Raw genomic sequence first — 21219 nt, 5'->3', positions numbered from 1 at the left:
CCTTGACCTCAATGTATTATTCTTCTCCTCCAATTCTTGGGATTATTTTCTCAGCAGGTTTTCTCCTTCTGTATCTTCTCTTCTTGAGTTGTTCATCCAGTTGTGTTACTTCTTCTAAACTAGTCGCTTTATCCAGGCATGATAAGCATCGGTCTATATCTCCTTCTATTTCTTCTGTGCCAGTCCTTGTAGGATAAACTCCTTTTGAATACACAGCACCTTTAGTCTCCTCTTTATCGCTGTCTTCATCTGAACTCGAATCTCTAGTATCCTTCTTTCCTCTCTTGCCAACTTCCTTCTGATCACAGAGTCATATCCACCCATGATCTCTTCTCAATCACTCTGATCTTCATCTTCATCATCTTCTTCAAGTTCCATCTTCCTTAACCTCACTCTTCTCTTCCAGACATCTCATTTTCTTCCTTCTGGAGTTTTGGATTCATCTTTCTGGTCGTTTCTGCTTGTCCTCTATCTATTATTCGTTCATCTTCCTCTCCGATGCAACAATCACCCTGCTGGATGATCACTGGAAGCTGAGGATAAACATCCCTAAGCTCTACTTCCTTCTCGTAAGGTGGGTGTCTTTTTGCTGAATCCGTATGTGAGAAAGGTGTACTAACTTCTGCCATTAGTTTTTCTGTCGCCTTTCCTTCCTTTAGCATTTTCTCTATACCTCTGTTTATCTTATCGCTGGAATCTTTTATCAGTTTTTGTTTGAGAATGAAGGGCAACTTTTGTTTCATTTGCTGGATAACCTAACAATACTTTAGTTAAAGGATTACTATTTTGTACTATACCAACCGGTGTAATCACTTTCATAGCCTTGCTGTACTTTCTCCCCATTGTAACTACTCTTTTATATTCCTTTATTGTGAATTATTTTATTTTAGACTATATAGCCTATGGCTTCCCCCCTTTAATTATTAATATAAACTATAAACTTTTTATTTTATTTTTATCAATCAACAAAAATATGAATATCAAAAAATTATATTTAAAATTTTATTCAACAAATATTTTTAATTAAAATAAAAAATCAATTAAAGAATCAATTAAACCTTATGAATAATTAAAACCAATTTTTTATTTCTATATCCTATCTTACCAATTTATCAATTAGTGGCTATCTTAGCACAACCCATCAGGAAAGAAAATGCAAGTTAGTCAACTTCACAGCAATCCCAAAAACAAAGCCTTCTAACCTTACAACACTACAATTACCATAAACCCCCTTGCTCTATAAGCACCTAATTATCTTAATTTTTACAGAATAATGTCAGTCCTTGATTCCCAACACAACTGCAATCAAATCCAAGTGATGCCAGAGACTCTAAAATGCAATTTTTAATGAATCAGTATTTGCCAAGCCTATGTGAAATTGTCATAACATCAAATATCCTGTAGGGGAAGATTTTGTAACCAGACCAGTACCAAAACCTTTTTGACTTGATCCTCTGTCGCGTCACGTGACGTGTACGTCAGCACCCCCTCTCTTTCTCTCTCTCTCTCTCCTGTCGTATCGTCCTATTGCTCCTCTCATATGACAAAAGAACAGAGACACAAAAAGATTTTAGTAGTTAATGCAATCACTGAGTTATTTCAACCATATTTAATATTCCTTCGTTCACATTCGCTCTAAGAATCAACTCAGGACTAAATAGATCAATAACATTTTTATTTAATTTTTATTTATTTTAATCGTCATTTAATTTAATTTATTATAATCCGTCAACATATATCTAATTTATCAATTCAATAGGTCACAAAACAAGTTTCATCTTTAACCAACAGCCGATGTAACAACTAGAAGATTTAATTCATTTTCAAATCTTTCCTCTTTGTTCCCTCGTCTGTGTTTCTCTGTCTCCCCCTGCGGCACAGCCCAACAGAAATATGACACTTTACCCACAATCCCCCTGTTGTAGTTTTAGTACCCACCGTGTTGTAGTTTAGTACCGTAAACCAACGTCTCATAATCTCGTGCAATAAACTCCAACTCCCACGTTTTGTAGTGTAGTGTCATAAAATTAAACGCATGCGCAAATACATCCAACCATACGATTCCCAGACAACAGAACGCTAGCATTCCGCTACAGCTTCACTATTTTATACCTTATAATCAAACAATTACACATAACAGAGCTCACATTTGCGTAGAACTCTGAATTCTACACACACAGACATATTTTAAGAGGCTTATCCCATCGCAATGGACCCCCAAGGACACCCGTTAGCATGTAGCACGCAACACAATTAGCATTTAGCATTTAGCCTTAGCCTTTATGTACAATGTGGCATAAAACCCAACCAGCATTTAGCATCAGCATTAGCATTAGCCTTTAGCTACCCTGTGGCTTGCACCAAGCCCTAAGTAACCTGCATTGTGCCTAAATCATTGTCCATTTATCCCCTTCTAACTTTATGCTGCCGTGAGATATGGATATTATATGAGCGGTCACCCCAAGCAGATACCCCGTCGGCTACAAGATGAGAATAACTTACAATATAACCGTCCACCGCATAGTTCCCAGAACTAACCTGAAACACCGAATGCATAATCAGGATTTATGGCCCATCCTATATGATGGCCCCCCTGGGGTCTTTATCAGATTCACAATGCCCTAATGTATACGTATCTCTGCCTTATTCACTTCCATCGATTGCTCTAGAATTCTTCCCCCTATTTGCGCCAATTACCAATGCACCCAAAATTTAAAATAATTATTACAGACCCCCAGTCGACAGCAATAACGCCACACGAGGCACATTTCGGTCGTAATGGTACATTCCTCCAGTGTACACAAGTAGTATCCAAACTAACAACCTCCAAAGCTTGTGAGAAAAAACTCACCCTTTTCTGGCCATGACTTCAGAACAAGTTAGCTTGGCGGCTACGAATGAAGCAAAGAAGATTTGCAGACCAGCCCCACGTTGGGCGCCATTTGTCGTATCGAGTAAATGCTGGCAATTATTGCTGATAAACAAAGGAGTCCGCTCATACTGAACCTGGATCATAAGTTTTATTCATATCGCAAGCTTTCAGCATGAGTTACAGACTTGCAGGGTCTGGAGAGCAGTGTCCTCGAATTCTAATGGCTGCTCTGCTTTCCTGTGCCCCCAGCATATACTTATAAACAATGTGAAAATATGGGTGGCTCCCTCTGCGGTCCAATCACCCGTCTCCCCTGGGGCGTCACCCTACAAATGCTACTTTTGAACTAACATAAACAACATTCCATCATGAAAAACATTTAACAAAGGCATAATCCTAATACACTACATGTTCACATTCCTTCACTGATTTCGAACACATTACCAATTCTTTGACCAGATACTCAAGTGGCCGCTCTAACAAAGAAAATAAATGTCTTCAAAAATGGAAGGTAATCGGGAAGAGGCAAGATCAGGTGGGACAATTATAGCCAATGAGAGGGCAGATATGTGTGTTTCAACTAGTTACTACAGCCACGAAGTCAAATGTCTATATCGTATTTTTATTTATTTATTTACCAGCGGATTCACACCGTAGAGAAACTGTACCACTGCTCTCAGTGTGGGAAGAGGTGTAAAGCATCTAAAACCTTAAAATCTCATCAGAGAATTCATACAGGGTTGAGGCCTTACCCCTGCTTCGATTGTGGGAAATGCTTAAATCAATCAGTAGGCCTGACTAAGCACCAACACATACACACAGGAGAGAAGCCTTATAGCTGTGATCAGTGTGGGAAGAGCTTAATGGATTCAGGAAGTCTGACTAGACACCAGCGAATACACACAGGAGATAAGCCTTATAGCTGTGATCAGTGTGGGAAGAGCTTTGCTCTATCCAGAAACCTGACTACACACCAGCGAATACACACAGGAGAGAAGCCTTATAGCTGTGATCAGTGTTCGAAGAGCTTCAATCATTTAGGATCCCTAATTACACACCAACGCATACACACAGGAGAGAAGCCTTATAGCTGTGATCAGTGTGGGAAGGGCTTAATGGATTCAGGAAGTCTGACTAGACACGAGCGCATACACACAGGAGAGAAGCCTTATAGCTGTGATCAGTGTGGGAAGAGTTTTGTTCGAGATTTCACCCTGACTACACACCAGCTCACACACACTGGAGAGAAACCTTACTCCTGTCTATGTGGAAAGAGCTTTGCTCATTCAGGGTCTCTGAAAAAACACCAGAAAGAACAAACATGTCATATTTTATCTCCCTCCTCTCCTGCACCGGTTCCAGATCCCTAAATAAAGTTTCAATACATTACTCTTTACAATATATTTTCTATCTCCCATTCTCAAACAGTTTACTAAGTCTGATTACCATGGTAACCTGTGTATCATAATATGCAGTTCTGGATCCATATGTATCAAGTCTATCCAGAAACCTGAGTCTGGAACTCTGTTCCTGTAGTTCAATTGGTAGAGCATGGCGCTTGCAACGCCAGGGTTGTGGGTTCGATTCCCAAGGGGGGGCCTGTATGAAAAATGTATGCACTCACTAACTGTAAGTCGCTCTGGATAAGAGCATCTGCTAAATGACTAAAATGTAAGTCTCTTGGAGTAGGAGTGCTGATCTAGGAGTAGTAGTGTCCATTTGGTGGGTGGGGGTGTTCAGGGCTGTGTCTTATTTAATGAACTCCTATCATCCATTAAATAACTGTAGAATGTTTCAACCATACTTGGTGTGTATTCAATAGATCAATAAATTAAATCCATTATCTGCTTAACAACATCTGCTTAAATCATAGGCCTCTTGTATAATTTGTTTTCTCCTAAGAGATGTTCACATATTTATTGTTAAACCCTTCACCAGGTTTTAGTGTAGCTGATGGGATATACAGAAGTACAGAAGCCGTAGGCCTATTAGTGTGGTCAAATTATGTTGTTGCATTTATTTTAAAGGATTTTCATATTTTTAGTGCATATTAAGTGTCATCCAGAAAGATGTTCACACATTTTTATTGTGAAGCGAATGATGTGTTGGTTGTTAGGAAGAGGCATCATGGGGACAGGAAGCCAGCTCTGCCCATCAGTACTTATGGGTCATGTCAACCACAGACATCACACTCTTCTGTTTTCTCACGGCCAGTAAGGTCTCCTACCAAACTTCTCTCTCTTCACTCTGGAAATACACTTGATAATATCTTATACCTTACCATTCTACTTTTTATTGGGGATTTGTTACCTGGAACGAATGTTTGCATGTAAATGTAATTCTAAAACATACATCTGCAATGTGGTTTCATGTTTTGTTTTTTTTCTTCATTGCTTATTGCATATAAAAAAATTTAAATGTATCTTTTAAATGTTTAGTTGTATTATGTAGAAGATACCAGGATATGTTCTTGCCCTGTGTCCCAACACTCAATGTTTTAGTCATGGTCCTGAGAATAAAACAGGTTTAAAATAATCAACAGAGAAACACGTGTCTTACAGTGCTACACATCTGTTATAATAAGTGCTTTTTCCTGCTTAATTGAAGTATCAGGTGTCGTTTTTCACCAGTTATAAAGTATGTTTGTTGTCTATCATTATGTTTCTAAGGCTGAAGGGAGGGAGATGCAACAATAGCCTTGAGAACATCTGGACTAATATAGAACTCTGTTCCAAGATGCTGTCAGGTAAAAGTAGACGATAGCAGACAAAAGGATTCTTAGGGAACGGGGTGTTGTTGAACGTTTTGTTGACTTTACTAAACTTTTATAGATCAGGTAAAATGTTATCCAGGAACTTTCTGAAGTAGGATTAGCCTACATGAGATGTCAAACGTTATGTTGTCATAATGTAATTGAGCTTTGATATTTAAATAGCTGTTTGATTGCTCTGGTCTAGGGGTGCCACAGTTGAGCCTTGAGACTGGAATTCTCTCCCGACAACCCACTAAACCTTATCTGAACACTGTGACAACATAGTAACTGTACTGTAGCCTACACATGTATTGTCTTAGTAAGAAACACTGAAGAAAACAATAGCTTCCACGATGGATCCGGTAAGTCTGGTTTCCTTTTAACAGGTCTTATAGGTCTGCTGCGCTGTTTAAAATGTCTAGGCCTAGTTTTCATCATCAATTGATCCTCCACGTTCCTGTGTTCGGTTTAAGTGGCTGGACAAAAAAACATGGTAAAACTTGATTGGATTTCGTTTCCATCAGCAAAGTAGCTAACTAAAGGAATCTGTGTCTATTACTTAATTATCTCTCCTTCCTCCCAAAGTGTGTACTTGTTCACCTCCACTGATTTGAAAGTTAAATAATCCATTATATGACCAGAAACTCAAGTGGCCACCTTAACAATGAAAATATATTTACTTCTGTGGGGTTTATCGGCGGTTGGCATCCAACGTTATGGTGCATTAGGTCACCTACTGTACTGGAGTGTTGGCCAGCAACATGGGAACTAAATCCTATCTGCCAGCCCGGTTTCTCTTAAAAAATATAAATACTTGCGACTGTATCTAACGATATTCTACTCAGTATGTGTTAGGCTATGGTTCAACCCAGCACTCAGAGAAACAAACACGACAAAGGGAGTGGAAGAAACAAAAATATTTAATAAAAGTTAAAATTGTCTTAGTCCAAAAACAACTGAAGTAAAGGAACAGAGTGGGCTAGTCGGCTCCGGAGGAAGGAGAGGCTGAGGCAGGCAGGCAGGCAGGCAGGCAGGCAGGCAGACCGACAGGCAGGAAGGCAGGCAGGTTGGGAGGTATGTCCGAAACTAAAGACAAAACAAACGACAGGTTAAGGAGAGTGGAGAGCCAGGCTGAAGACAAAGACAAAATAACTTTACTGGTGAGCCAAGTTACCGCTCTGGTAAGAACAACGATCTGGCGCCGGTGGAGAGCCATGCCCCGGAATTAGTAGTGCAGGTTGATTAGAGAATAGGATGCAGCTGCGTAGGCAGGAATCACTGGAAACAACCCGCAGCTGCACAGGAGAGGCAGATCCTGAGCATGCCCCCTGATCCACTCCAGACACACCCACATAAAGGGGACAAACACACATACAGATACAACAGACACAGAGGGGACAAAACAAGGAGGAAGGGAAACAGAAAAGGGAGAGACAAGCTGCCCACATAACAGTACCCCCCCCTCAATGGTCGCCACCTGGCGACCCACCAGGCCTGTCAGGGTTGTCGTGATGGAAGTCCGTGATCAACTGAGGATCCAACACAAAACGCTTAGGGACCCAAGACCTCTCCTCTGGTCCATAACCTTCCCAATCGACTAGGTATTGGAGACCCCTACCCCGCCTCCGAGAGTCCAGTAGCCTACTGACGGTGTAGGCCGGATGGTCGTCAATGAGACGAACAGGTGGAGGTGGAACAGCCGGCGGACACAAAAGGCTGGAGGACACAGGTTTCAGTTGGGAGACGTGGAAAGTAGGGTGTATCTTCATGGCTGAAGGCAACTTCAAACGAACCGCAGCGGGGTTAATGATGGACTCCACCACAAACGGACCCAGGTACCGAGGAGACAGCTTGCGTGATTTGGTACGAAGAGGTACGTTCTTAGACGACAGCCAAACCTCTTGACCAGGATGAAACACAGGTGCGGGAGTCCTGCTCCTATCCGCTGTCCTCTTGTTCCTGTCGGTGGTCCGAAGCAACGCTTCCCGAGCGTCGCGCCACACTCTCTGGCAGCGGCGGAGGTTCTCCTGAACCGAAGGAACAGCCAATTCCTTCTCCTGAGCAGGAAACAGAGGGGGTTGATAACCCATGGTAACTTCGAAGGGTGAAAGACCAGTGGCAGAGGTGGTGAGGGAGTTGTGGGCGTACTCTATCCAAGGCAGATGTTTGGCCCAGGATGATGGATGATGAGCAGCCACACAACGAAGGGTTGCTTCGAGGTCTTGATTGGCTCTTTCTGTTTGACCGTTGGTCTGGGGATGAAACCCTGAGGACAGACTAACGGAAGCACCCAAAGCAGAACAGAAAACCTTCCAAACACGGGAAGTAAACTGTGGGCCTCTATCAGATACGATGTCCACAGGTATTCCATGGGGACGGAATACATGTTGGACTAGGAGGTCCGCTGTCTCACTGGCAGACGGTAATTTTGGTAATGCTATATAGTGAACAGATTTAGAGAATCTGTCCACAATGGTAAGTATAGTATCATTACCTTCAGACTTGGGTAGGCCGGTGACAAAATCCATGGCTATGTGGGACCAGGGACGGCTGGGAACTGGGAGGGGTAGCAGCAGCCCCGAAGGGGACTGATGGGAGGCTTTGCCCCGAGCACAGGTTGAACAGGCTGCCACAAAAGCCCGAACGTCAGTTTCCATTGAAGGCCACCAAAAATGTCTCCTAAGCAGCGTCAACGTGCGTCTCATCCCAGGGTGACCAGCAAAACGGGAGGTGTGAATCCACTGCAACACCTGAGACCGGACCGTCTCGGGAACAAAGAGTAGGTTGGGAGGTCCATCACCCGGTCCCGGGTCCGTGGCAAGTGCAGTCTTCACAAGAGACTCGATCTCCCACTGAACAGCCGCCACGACGCATGAGTAAGGCAGGACTGCCTCAGGCTCGCTGGTCTCCGAAGGGTCAGCAAACTGGCGGGACAAAGCATCTGGTTTAACATTTCTTGACCCCGGTCTGTATGTAAGAATAAAGTTAAACCTACTAAAAAACAGGGCCCATCTGGCTTGGCGTGAGTTGAGTCTCTTAGTGGCTTGGATGTAAGCCAAGTTCTTGTGGTCTGTCCAGACCACAAACGGCAGTTCAGCTCCATCCAGCCAGTGCCGCCATTCTTCCAGTGCTAGCTTGACCGCCAGCAGTTCTCGGTTTCCAACGTCGTAATTCCGTTCTGTGGGTGACAATTTTTTGGAGAAAAAAGCACAGGGGTGAAGCTTTTGGTCAGTGGGGGAGCGCTGGGAGAGGACGGCTCCCACACCTGAGTCCGACGCGTCCACCTCCACAACAAACTGCAGAGAGGTATTGGGGTGTATCAACACAGGGGAGGTGGAAAACAGTTCCTTCAAAACCCCTACCGCCTGCTCCGCCTCAGGGGACCACAGAAAAGGGACCTTTGGGGATGTGAGTCTAGTAAGGGGTGCCACCACTTTACTAAAACCCTTAATGAACCTACGGTAGAAGTTAGCAAAGCCCAAAAATCGTTGAAGTTGCTTACGGGTGGTGGGTATGGGCCATTCCGTCACTGCCCGGATCTTCTCGAGGTCCGCCTTCACCTGCCCGCTCTCAATGATGAAACCAAGGAACGATGTAGACTGTTTGTGGAACTCACACTTCTCTGCTTTGACGTACAGCTTGTTTTCCAAGAGCCGTTGAAGGACTTGACGGACGTGTGACTCATGCTCCTCGGGTGACTTGGAAAAAACAAGAATATCATCCAGGTATACAAAGACAAAACGGTTCAAAAAATCCCTAAGAACATCGTTCACCATGGCTTGGAAAACAGCAGGGGCGTTTGAGAGCCCAAAGGGCATGACCAAATACTCAAAATGTCCAAGTGGAGTGTTGAAAGCGGTTTTCCACTCATCTCCCTTACGGATCCGGACAAGGTGATAAGCGTTCCTGAGGTCGAGCTTGGAGAAAACTGTGGCGCCATGCAGAGGTTCAAAAGCAGAGTTGATGAGTGGAAGGGGATACTTGTTTTTAACAGTTATGTTGTTTAAACCCCTGAAATCGATACAGGGGCGTAACGACTTGTCCTTCTTTTCCACGAAAAAGAAACCTGCACCCAAAGGAGACGACGAGGGACGGATTATGCCCGAGACCAGAGAATCACCAATGTACTGCTCCATTGCCTCTCTTTCCGGTCGGGACAGATTGTATAAGCGACTAGAGGGCAAGGGAGCACCAGGAAGCAGTTCAATAGGGCAATCATAAGGCCTATGTGGTGGTAGAGACAGAGCCTTGTCCTTACTGAAAACCTCCGCTAAGTCATGGTATTCTTTGGGGACAGATGACAGATCAAGAGGAGCTGAGGGATGAGTTGGGTTACACTTAGTGGGGGGAACCGCTGACCTAAGGCACTCTGAATGGCAGTTAGTGCTCCAACTGAGAATGGTGTGACGTGTCCAATCAATTTGTGGGTTGTGAAGAGCCAACCAGGGGAAGCCAAGGATTAGGGAGGTAGCTGAGCCAGACATAACTCTTAGCTGAATGCTTTCACAATGATTGCCAGAAATCACTAGGGAAACGGGGGTGGTTTGATGAGTTATCTCCGCGAGGAGGCGCCCATCAAGGGCTGTGACCCGAATGGGGGTAGGTAGTGGCTCCATGGGAATACGAGCTTGTGTAACGAACTGGTGGCTAATAAAGTTGTCTTCTGCACCTGAGTCTATGAGAGCTGAGAGTGGCAGGGAATGACTCTGGAAACGTAAGGTTACAGGTACTTGTAATCGGGGAATGATGGGTTCAGGATCTAACTCTGGGCTCGCAAGTAGACCCACCGTTACGAGCGAGCCTTGTCTTTTGGCCGCTTAGGGCATGTAGCCAGAATGTGTGTGGCGTCTCCACAGTACAGGCACTCACCCGCCTGGAGGCGCCGTTGCCGCTCTGCTGGAGGTAGTCGAGCTCGACCCACTTGCATAGGTTCCTCCTCTGTGCTCGGGATGGAATCAGGAACAAGAAGCTGCCGGCTCCGGGGAGGCGAGACTCGAGTGGTTGAAGGCTGGGGAACTCGTCCTCCTACATGCGGCCGACCGCCTCTCTCCCGACGCCTCTCCCGCAACCGGTTGTCTAGCTTAATGGACAGGGAAACGAGAGAATGTAAATCATGTGGCTCGTCACGAGCAGCCAGTTCATCCTTAATGGCTTCATTCAAACCGTTTAGAAATGCTCCTTGAAGTGCCACATTGTTCCACTTGGAGTCCGCTGCCAAAGTCCAGAACTCAATAGAGTACTCAGCCACACTGTTAGAACCCTGCCTCAAATTAAAAAGTATCTTGGAGGAATTACCCACATGGTCAGGATGGTCAAAAACAGTCTTCAATTTAGCAGAAAAATCAGCGAAAGTCAATCCAGTCAAAGTTTGATTTGAGCACACAGCCTCAGCCCAAACCAGAGCTCTCCCTCTTAACAGCCCCAGAACATAATGTACCTTAGAGGAATCAGTAGAAAATGACAGTGGTCTCTGCCGAAAAATCAAGTCACACTGAAGCAAAAATCCCCGGCACTTGTCCAATTCTCCATGGAACGGTTCAGGCGACGTGACAGGGGGTTCCCGATGGAACGAAGCCTGCATCATGTCCGAGGAACCAACTTGGGGTGCATCAAACTGGGGGTCAGAGAGAGATGGAGAACTGATAACAGACAATTTAGAGACTTGTGTAGTTAACTGAGTCACCTGGTTCAGCAGTTGATGATTATTTTCCAAAAGAGTCCGAATCAGTTGGTCATGCTGTCCTAGCAACGTTCCTTGAGCCTGGATAGCTTGTTGGAAGCTGTCTTCGTTTGCCCCGTGCTGTCTCTCTGTTGGGTCCATGGCCAGATCGTTCTGTTAGGCTATGGTTCAACCCAGCACTCAGAGAAACAAACACGACAAAGGGAGTGGAAGAAACAAAAATATTTAATAAAAGTTAAAATTGTCTTAGTCCAAAAACAACTGAAGTAAAGGAACAGAGTGGGCTAGTCGGCTCCGGAGGAAGGAGAGGCTGAGGCAGGCAGGCAGGCAGGCAGGCAGGCAGGCAGGCAGGCAGACCGACAGGCAGGAAGGCAGGCAGGTTGGGAGGTATGTCCGAAACTAAAGACAAAACAAACGACAGGTTAAGGAGAGTGGAGAGCCAGGCTGAAGACAAAGACAAAATAACTTTACTGGTGAGCCAAGTTACCGCTCTGGTAAGAACAACGATCTGGCGCCGGTGGAGAGCCATGCCCCGGAATTAGTAGTGCAGGTTGATTAGAGAATAGGATGCAGCTGCGTAGGCAGGAATCACTGGAAACAACCCGCAGCTGCACAGGAGAGGCAGATCCTGAGCACGCCCCCTGATCCACTCCAGACACACCCACATAAAGGGGACAAACACACATACAGATACAACAGACACAGAGGGGACAAAACAAGGAGGAAGGGAAACAGAAAAGGGAGAGACAAGCTGCCCACATAACAGTATGCTTATTAAACTCAAATCCTGCTCACACAAGCTGGAGAGAATCCTTACTCCTGTCTTTGATTGTCAGAGAAATTCTATAGGAAGTGAGTGCAGATTCTTTCAAACAACATATTTATTTTGAGATTTGAAAAAATTAAGCAATCAACCATCACTAAGAATAGTCAGAGTTGAAAGCTCAATGAACAGAGATGTCTTTTGCCTTTTATAGAAAGTACATAATTTTATCTTTGTGACAGTTAGCAGATGTGCAGAAATAGGCTCTGGAAACAGAGTTGTAAAAAGTGATTTAGCTCGTCTGTGTAGATCAAGATAGCTGATATCTCCCTGCACTTCCCACATAGAACAATGGACAATTCTCTAAGTAAAAACAGCATAGTATGTCTAATTAAACAGTATAGTATTATATTGAATATTAAAATGTCCACCACAGTGCAAAGAGCTTTGCTCATTCAGGGTCACTGAAAAAACACCAGAAAACACAAATATGTTTTCTTTTATCTCCCTCCTCTCGGTTCCAGATCCCTAAATAAAGTTTCAATACATTACTCTTTACAAGATGTTTTCTATCTCCCATTCTCTAACAGTTTACTAAGTCTGATTACCATGGTAACCTGTGTAGCATAATATGCAGCTTTGGATCCATATGTATCAAGTGTGTTGGAGTAGGAGTGCTGATCTAGGAGCAGGTCCCGTGTCCATTTATTCTCATGCATTTTGATCTAAATGACTAAATGTCATGGAAATTGTCATAGTGAACCATTTGTTTGTAGAGGGGGATGATGAGGTGGGTGGGGGTATTCAGGGATGTATCTTATTTAATTAACTCCTAATATCCACTAAATAATTGTATAATGTAGAATAATGTTTCAACAATACTAGGTGTGTATTGATGTATTCAATTGATCACTAAATTAAATCCATGATCTGCTCAAAAACATCTGTTTATCACTTCATTTATATGTTGTTTTGATATGGACCAGAGGCCTCTTCTAGAATAAATTTGCTCCAAAAAGATCTAGACATATTTATTGTAAAACCCTTTACCAGGTTTTAGCTCAGCTGATGGAACATACAGATGTACAGAAGAATGCTGCTATAGTAATTGTAATTGTAGGTTCTCATCCTCTGTCATGTGGTTCAGATGAGCATCTTTCTAAGACTTATCTTTCAGTTTATCATTTTGATTTGTTACTAAATTGATTGTTATTCAATTATTGATTCATTGATTTGTGTAAAAAACATGAAGAAAGCCCCCAAAACGTTAGTTAAACCGGGGCGGCAGGTAGCTTAGTGGTTAAGAGCTTTGTGCCAGTAACCGAAAGGTCGCTGGTTCTAATCCCCGAGCCGACTAGGTGAAAAATCTGTCGATGTGCCCTTGAGCAAGGCACTTAACCCTAATTGCTCATGTAAGTCGCTCTGGATAAGAGCGTCTGCTAAATGACAAAAAAATAAAATAAATAAAAATAAAAATAAACCTGTAGTCAGCACACAGACAGTGTCAATGTTACAATCAACTAACGTTAGTTAGCTAGCATTGAAGGGCTGACTGTTCTCAAATATTTGTAAGTGTAAAAATAAAATGTTGGTAATCTGACTACTGCAGTAGGCTACTGCTTGTCCATGTGCTAGCTAGCAGCAAGAAACCCAGACGAGAGAAACGTGAAAGCATCCAGGCAGCAGAAATGAGCTTGTCATTAGCAAGCTAACGTTAGCTACAGTGGGGGAAAAAAGTATTTAGTCAGCCACCAATTGTGCAAGTTCTCCCACTTAAAAAGATGAGAGAAGCCTGTAATTTTCATCATAGGTACACGTCAACTATGACAGACAAAATGAGAAAAAATAATCCAGAAAATCACATTGTAGGATTTTTTTATGAATTTATTTGCAAATTATGGTGGAAAATAAGTATTTGGTCACCTACAAACAAGCAAGATTTCTGGCTCTCACAGACCTGTAACTTCTTCTTTAAGAGGCTCCTCTGTCCTCCACTCGTTACCTGTATTAATGGCACCTGTTTGAACTTGTTATCAGTATAAAATACACCTGTCCACAACCTCAAACAGTCACACTCCAAACTCCACTATGGCCAAGACCAAAGAGCTGTCAAAGGACACCAGAAACAAAATTGTAGACCTGCACCAGGCTGGGAAGACTGAATCTGCAATAGGTAAGCAGCTTGGTTTGAAGAAATCAACTGTGGGAGCAATTATTAGGAAATGGAAGACATACAAGACCACTGATAATCTCCCTCGATCTGGGGCTCCACGCAAGATCTCACCCTGTGGGGTCAAAATGATCACAAGAACGGTGAGCAAAAATCCCAGAACCACACGGGGGGACCTAGTGAATGACCTGCAGAGAGCTGGGACCAAAGTAACAAAGCCTACCATCAGTAACACACTACGCCGCCAGGGACTCAAATCCTGCAGTGCCAGATGTGTCCCCCTGCTTAAGCCAGTACATGTCCAGGCCCGTCTGAAGTTTGCTAGAGTGCATTTTGATGATCCAGAAGAGGATTGGGAGAATGTCATATGGTCAGATAAAACCAAAATATAACTTTTTGGTAAAAACTCAACTCGTCGTGTTTGGAGGACAAAGAATGCTGAGTTGCATCCAAAGAACCCCATACCTACTGTGAAGCATGGGGGTGGAAACATCATGCTTTGGGGCTGTTTTTCTGCAAAGGGACCAGGACGACTGATCCGTGTAAAGGAAAGAATGAATGGGGCCATGTATCGTGATATTTTGAGTGAAAACCTCCTTCCATCAGCAAGGGCATTGAAGATGAAACGTGGCTGGGTCTTTCAGCATGACAATGATCCCAAACACACCGCCCGGGCAACGAAGGAGTGGCTTCGTAAGAAGCATTTCAAGGTCCTGGAGTGGCCTAGCCAGTCTCCAGATCTCAACCCCATAGAAAATCTTTGGAGGGAGTTGAAAGTCCGTGTTGCCCAGCGACAGCCCCAAAACATCACTGCTCTAGAGGAGATCTGCATGGAGGAATGGGCCAAAATACCAGCAACAGTGTGTGAAAACCTTGTGAAGACTTACAGAAAACGTTTGACCTGTGTCATTGCCAACAAAGGGTATATAACAAAGTATTGAGAAACTTTTGTTATTGACCAAATACTAATTTTCCACCATAATTTGCAAATAAATTCATTAAAAATCCTACAATGTGATTTTCTGGATTTTTTTTCTCATTTTGTCTGTCATAGTTGACGTGTACCTATGATGAAAATTATAGGCCTCTCTCATCTTTTTAAGTAGGAGAACTTGCACAATTGGTGGCTGACTAAATACTTTTTTTCCCCACTGTATATTGGCACGGGTGTTGTCAGGCCAGAGATGAGTTGTCAGGCCCAAGTCGGAACTATACCTTCCACAAGATATAGTCCCGACACAAATCTAGGGTTGCTACCCAAGCCGGCTGGTAGTTTGTTCTATTGGTTTGGTTGCTAGAGACGCGACCCAGTCGTTCAGTCTTTTTGTTCTGTATCTATGGCAATGTTCCATTGCCATACCAGCTGGCAACATTCTTATCCCTTGCTTGCTAGCTAACCAACTACGGCTAACTTACAGTCACGTCAAAAAGTGCAGCCAGAATAACAGCTGCATTTGCATTTGTTTTAAGAGTATTTAGATACATCCATAGCAATGAGCTAATGAGGCGCGATTTCTCCTGGCATAGAAAATGTACTCACTCGTCAGGACACTGTTGTTCAGAGGAGCTAGCTAACAACACAGCGAGCTAACACAATCACTTCAAACTGAAGCTGGAAAGATTGCAAACTAGCTGCACTTCGTTTTGTTTGACCTTTTTTCAATTTACATATCTTTGTATATATCCTTTAAAATGATACCAGCTGATGAATGATTTCGACTGGCTGAGAAACACTGCCTGCCTGTCTGTCTCGTCCCGACTCCCAACACATTACTATGAGACAGCTGGAGATCGAATTTGAATATTGAAACAATGTTGCAAATGTCGGAGAGACAGACAGCAAGGTTTATACAAATCTCCGCTGTTGAAAAGTAAATGTTAGTGTAAAAGAAATGTGAAATAATGTTTTACAGTGGAGATCAAGTTTATAAAGTGCCTGGCTGGGCTGATGAGACAGTGGATTGCACAGTCAGATAAATAAATAGTAAATAGGCATTTTAAGGTCATAGATTTAGCTGGTGGTAACTTGTGGAATAGACACCGGCTGGAATGAGTTTTTACCAATCAGCATTCACGATTAGACCCACCCGTTGTATAACTTTTGATAAGGTGCATGCATGGGGATGTCCACGTCACCCAGAAATATACCCATGCTGTAGAGATACACCTAGCGGACTGAAACTTCACTGTTGTAGGCATAATACAGCTAGTGCTATCTAGACTTGCACTGGCAAACAAATCCATTACATTAGCTACCTAAATGTAAAGTAAACTCAACTGAGGAGTAATAGCGAGTGGAGACTTTTCATTTGAAAACATGCCGGCTACCTCTTTCCGGTTTCCCTGACTTCAGGATTTTTTATACAGTGTTATGCTTGTTGGCGTAGCACTCCTTACAGGCCGTTTGGTGTAAAATGTTTTGTTTGTTGGTGAGATGAAACTGCCAAAACTCTGAAAGGTATTATTGTACGTCAGAATTGTAACACAAGATTTGTTCTAGCCTAAAATGTTAGTCCGTAATCGTAACATGGTGTTTGTATGTTCACCGATGAACTTTCACGGTTATGTTTTATGTCTCACTCATGGCTTTTCTTACGATCCTAACAATTTGCGTATTAATTTTCTTATGATCCTAACGATATGTACGTTCAACCTTTTGGCAGCTATCTGGCTCCATAGTTTTGGATCGATCGAGATACCAAGGAGATCCGTCTGAAGTCTCTATGAAAATCATAGATGCGTTAGATGAGGTGGCGTTGGTGAAAATATCAAGATGTATTCATTTTTTGTCCAAGGAGCAGAAGGAGCGTGCTTTGCACCTGAAAAGGATATCGGATTGGAATGTGTCGTGTGGATCTGTGAAGCAGGGCACCTATCAAGGGGGTTATCTCTGGAGTGGCTCTAGAAGTGAGTGTAAAGGATGTAACTGAAGAAGTAGATGTAGTGGTTGCTGCACGCTGACTGACCCGTATGGTGATGGAGTGAGGAAGCCCATTCCATCCATTATTTTGTTATTTGAAGAAGAGTCTCTCCCTTCATACGTATATTTGGGTTATGTGAGATATCCTGTAAGAGCCTTCGTGTCCAAACCCTTGCAGTGTGATAAATGTAAACTATTTGGACGTGTGTCAAGTGTATGTAGACGGGAGGCGTATTGTATGCCAGTTGAGGTGAAATGCTACAATTGTGGTGGCGAGCATGAACCACAACTCATGAAGTGTCCTGTTAGGGTGAAGGAGACCCAGGTGGCAAGAATAAGGGCTGTCCAGCATGTCTCCTATCCGGAGGTGGTGAGAATGGAAGAAGGGAGTAACGTTGAAGACCATGGTAGTTGGATTAGAAACATCATTAAATGTAACTCGCCAACAGGATCCTTACATTTTTACATTTACATTTTAGTCATTTAGCAGACGCTCTTATCCAGAGCGACTTACAGTTAGTGAGTGCATACATTATTTTTATTTTTTCATACTGGCCCCCCGTGGGAATTGAACTCACAACCCTGGCATTGCAAACGCCATGCTCTACCAACTGAGCTACATCCCTGCCAGCCATTCCCTCCTATACCCTGGACCAATTGTGCGCCGCCCCATGGGTCTCCCGGTCGCGGCCGGCTACGACAGAGCCTGGATTCGAACCAGGATCTCTAGTGGCACAGCTAGCACTGCGATGCAGTGCCTTAGACCACTGCGCCACTAAATGTTGCACATTTAAGAAGGTGGACTTTGTATAATTTATTGTAGGGGCGCAACTTTCACTATGGACGGGAAAACACATGGAAACATCTCTAATGTTACAGGCTTCACTGTCATGGTGCACACCAGATTCTTCATCCCGTTCCCACCCACACCTGCTGGGTTTCTGTCCGACTCCTGCCCGCTACTGTAAGAACTGGTCCCAAACCCAACCTCAGTCCCGTAATGCTATTTTAGGCGTATGTGATGCGCCCTATAGGCAATATCAAAAACGCAAAAAAATTACTTAAGAAATAGGTTAAATTACCATAGATTATATGTTTTTACAGGGCTATATCAGCCAATATGCTAAATGTGGTTTGAAGAGAGCAGAGTTGGATAGACTTGCACTTTATCTTGAGCTATTTTTACAGCCTACCTTTTAGGAGAGGGAAGATTTTCTGACGGAGAAATAATGGGTGATCAATATTTAGGCCTATTTCTAGGCAATATAAAATCTGCAAAAAAAGAAACATCCTCTCACTGTCAACTGCGTTTATTTTCAGCAAATTTAACATGTGTAAATATTTGTATGAACATAACAAGATTCAACAACTGAGATATAAACTGAACAAGTTCCACAGACATGTGACTAACAGAAATTGAATAATGTGTCCCTGAACAAAGGGTGGGTCAAAATCAAAAGTAACAGTCAGTATCTGGTGTGGCCACCAACTGCATTAAGTACCACAGTGCATCTCCTCCTCATGGACTGCACCAGATTTGCCAGTTCTTGCTGTGAGATGTTACCCCACTCTTCCACCAAGGCACCTACAAGTTCCCGGACATTTCTTGGGGGAATGGCCCTAGCCCTCACCCTCCGATCCAACAGGTCCCAGACGTGCTCAATGGGATTGAGATCCGGACTCTTCACTGGCCATGGCAAAACACTGACATTCCTGTCTTGCAGGAAATCATGCACAGAACGAGCAGTATGGCTGGTGGCATTGTCGTGCTGGAGGGTCATGTCAGGATGAGCCTGCAGGAAGGGTACCACATGAGGGAGGAGGATGTCTTCCCTGTAACGCACAGCGTTGAGATTGCTTGCAATGACAACAAGCTCAGTCCGATGATGCTGTGACACACCGCCCCAGACCATGACGGACCCACCGCCTCAAAATCGATTCCGCTCCAGAGTACAGGCCTCGGTGTAACGCTCATTCCTTCGACGATAAACGCGAATCCGACCATCACCCCTGGTGAGACAAAACCGCGACTCGTCAGTGAAGAGCACTTTATGCCAGTCCTGTCGATCCTGTGCATGTGTTGTTACACGTGGTCTGCCACTGCGAAGACGATCAGCTGACCGTCCTGTCTCCCTGTAGCGCTGTGTTAGGCATCTTACAGCACGGACATTGCAATTTATTGCCCTGGCCCATCTGCAGTCCTCATGCCTCCTTGCAGCATGCCTAAGGCATGTTCATGCAGATGAGCAGGGACCCTAGGCATCTTTCTTTTGGTGTTTTCAGAGTCAGTAGAAAGGCCTCTGTGGTGTCCTAAGTTGTCATAACTGTGACCTTAATTGCCTACCGTCTGTAAGCTGTTAGTGTCTTAACGACCGTTCCACAGGTGCATGTTCATTAATTGTTTATGGTTCATTGAACAAGCATTGGAAACAGTGTTTAAACCCTTTACAATGAAGATCTGTGAAGTTATTTGGATTTTTACAAATTATCTTTGAAAGACAGGGTTGCTGAGTTTAGTAAACTATAGCTTAATCATAGGCCTATTTAGGAAGTGCATTTCCTTGGAAAGATAACTGCCCCGTGCTTCTTCGCCCATGCATAGGCTATAGCCTACTCTATTTAATTCAGACCACACGTGCACCTGATCTCGCAGGTATGGCTACTGAACTGGAAGCAGCAAGAATGATGACAGCGACATGTTTTGCATAGTCCTATAGGATACAGTGAGGGAAATAAGTATTTGATCGCCTGCTGATTTTGTACATTTGCCCACTGACAAATACATGATCAGTCTATAATTGTAGGTTTATTTGAACAGTGAGAGACAGAATAACAACAAAAAAATCCAGAAAAACGCATGTCAAAAATGTTATAAATTGATTTGCATTTTAATGAGGGAAATAAGTATTTGACCCCTCTGCAAAACATGACTTAGTACTTGGTGGCAAAACCCTTGTTGGCAATCACAGAGGTCAGACGTTTCTTGTAGTTGGCCACCAGGTTTGCACATATCTCAGGAGGGATTTTGTCCCACTCCTCTTTGCAGATCTTCTCCAAGTCATTAAGGTTTCGAGGCTGACGTTTGGCAACTCGAACCTTCAGCTCCCGCGACAGATTTTCTATGGGATTAAGGTCTGGAGACTGAATAGGACACTCCAGGACCTTAATGTGCTTCTTCTTGAGCCACTCCTTTGTTGCCTTGGCCGTGTGTTTTGGGTCATTGTCATGCTGGAATACCCATCCACGACCCATTTTCAATGCCCTGGCTGAGGGAAGGAGGTTCTTACCCAAGATTTGACGGTACATGGCCCCGTCCTTCGTCCCTTTGATGCGGTGAAGTTGTCCTGTCCCCTTAGCAGAAAAACACCCCCAAAGCATAATGTTTCCACATCCATGTTTGACGGCGGGGATGGTGTTCTTGGGGTCATAGGCAGCGTTCTCCTCCTCCAAACACGGCGAGTTGAGTTGATGCCAAAGAGCTCGATTTTGGTCTCATCTGACCACAACACTTTCACCCAGTTCTCCTCTGAATCATTCAGATGTTCATTGGCAAACTTAAGACGGACCTGTATATGTGCTTTCTTGAGCAGGGGGACCTTGCGGGCGCTGCAGGATTTCAGTCCTTCACGGCGTAGTGTGTTACCAATTGTTTTCTTGGTGACTATGGTCCCAGCTGGCTTGAGATCATTGACAAGATCCTCCCGTGTAGTTCTGGGCTGATTCTTCACCGTTCTCATGATCATTGCAACTCACATGAGGTGAGATCTTGCATGGAGCCCCAGGCCGAGGGAGTTTGACAGTTATTTTGTGTTTCTTCCATTTGCAAATAATCGCACTAACTGTTGTCACCTTCTTACCAAGCTGCTTGGCGATGGTCTTGTAGCCCATTCTAGCCTTGTGTAGGTCTACAATCTTGTCCCTGACATCCTTGGAGAGCTCTTTGGTCTTGGCCATGGTGGAGAGTTTGGAATCTGATTGATTGATTGCTTCTGTGGACAGGTGTCTTTTATAAAGGTAACACGCTGAGATTAGGAGCACTCCCTTTAAGAGTGTGCTCCTAAT

Source organism: Coregonus lavaretus, assembly GCF_964263955.1.
Source record: "Coregonus lavaretus genome assembly, contig: HAP1_SCAFFOLD_55, whole genome shotgun sequence".
Classification (NCBI taxonomy): Eukaryota; Metazoa; Chordata; class Actinopteri; order Salmoniformes; family Salmonidae; genus Coregonus; species Coregonus lavaretus.
This window is presented reverse-complemented; position numbering follows the sequence as displayed.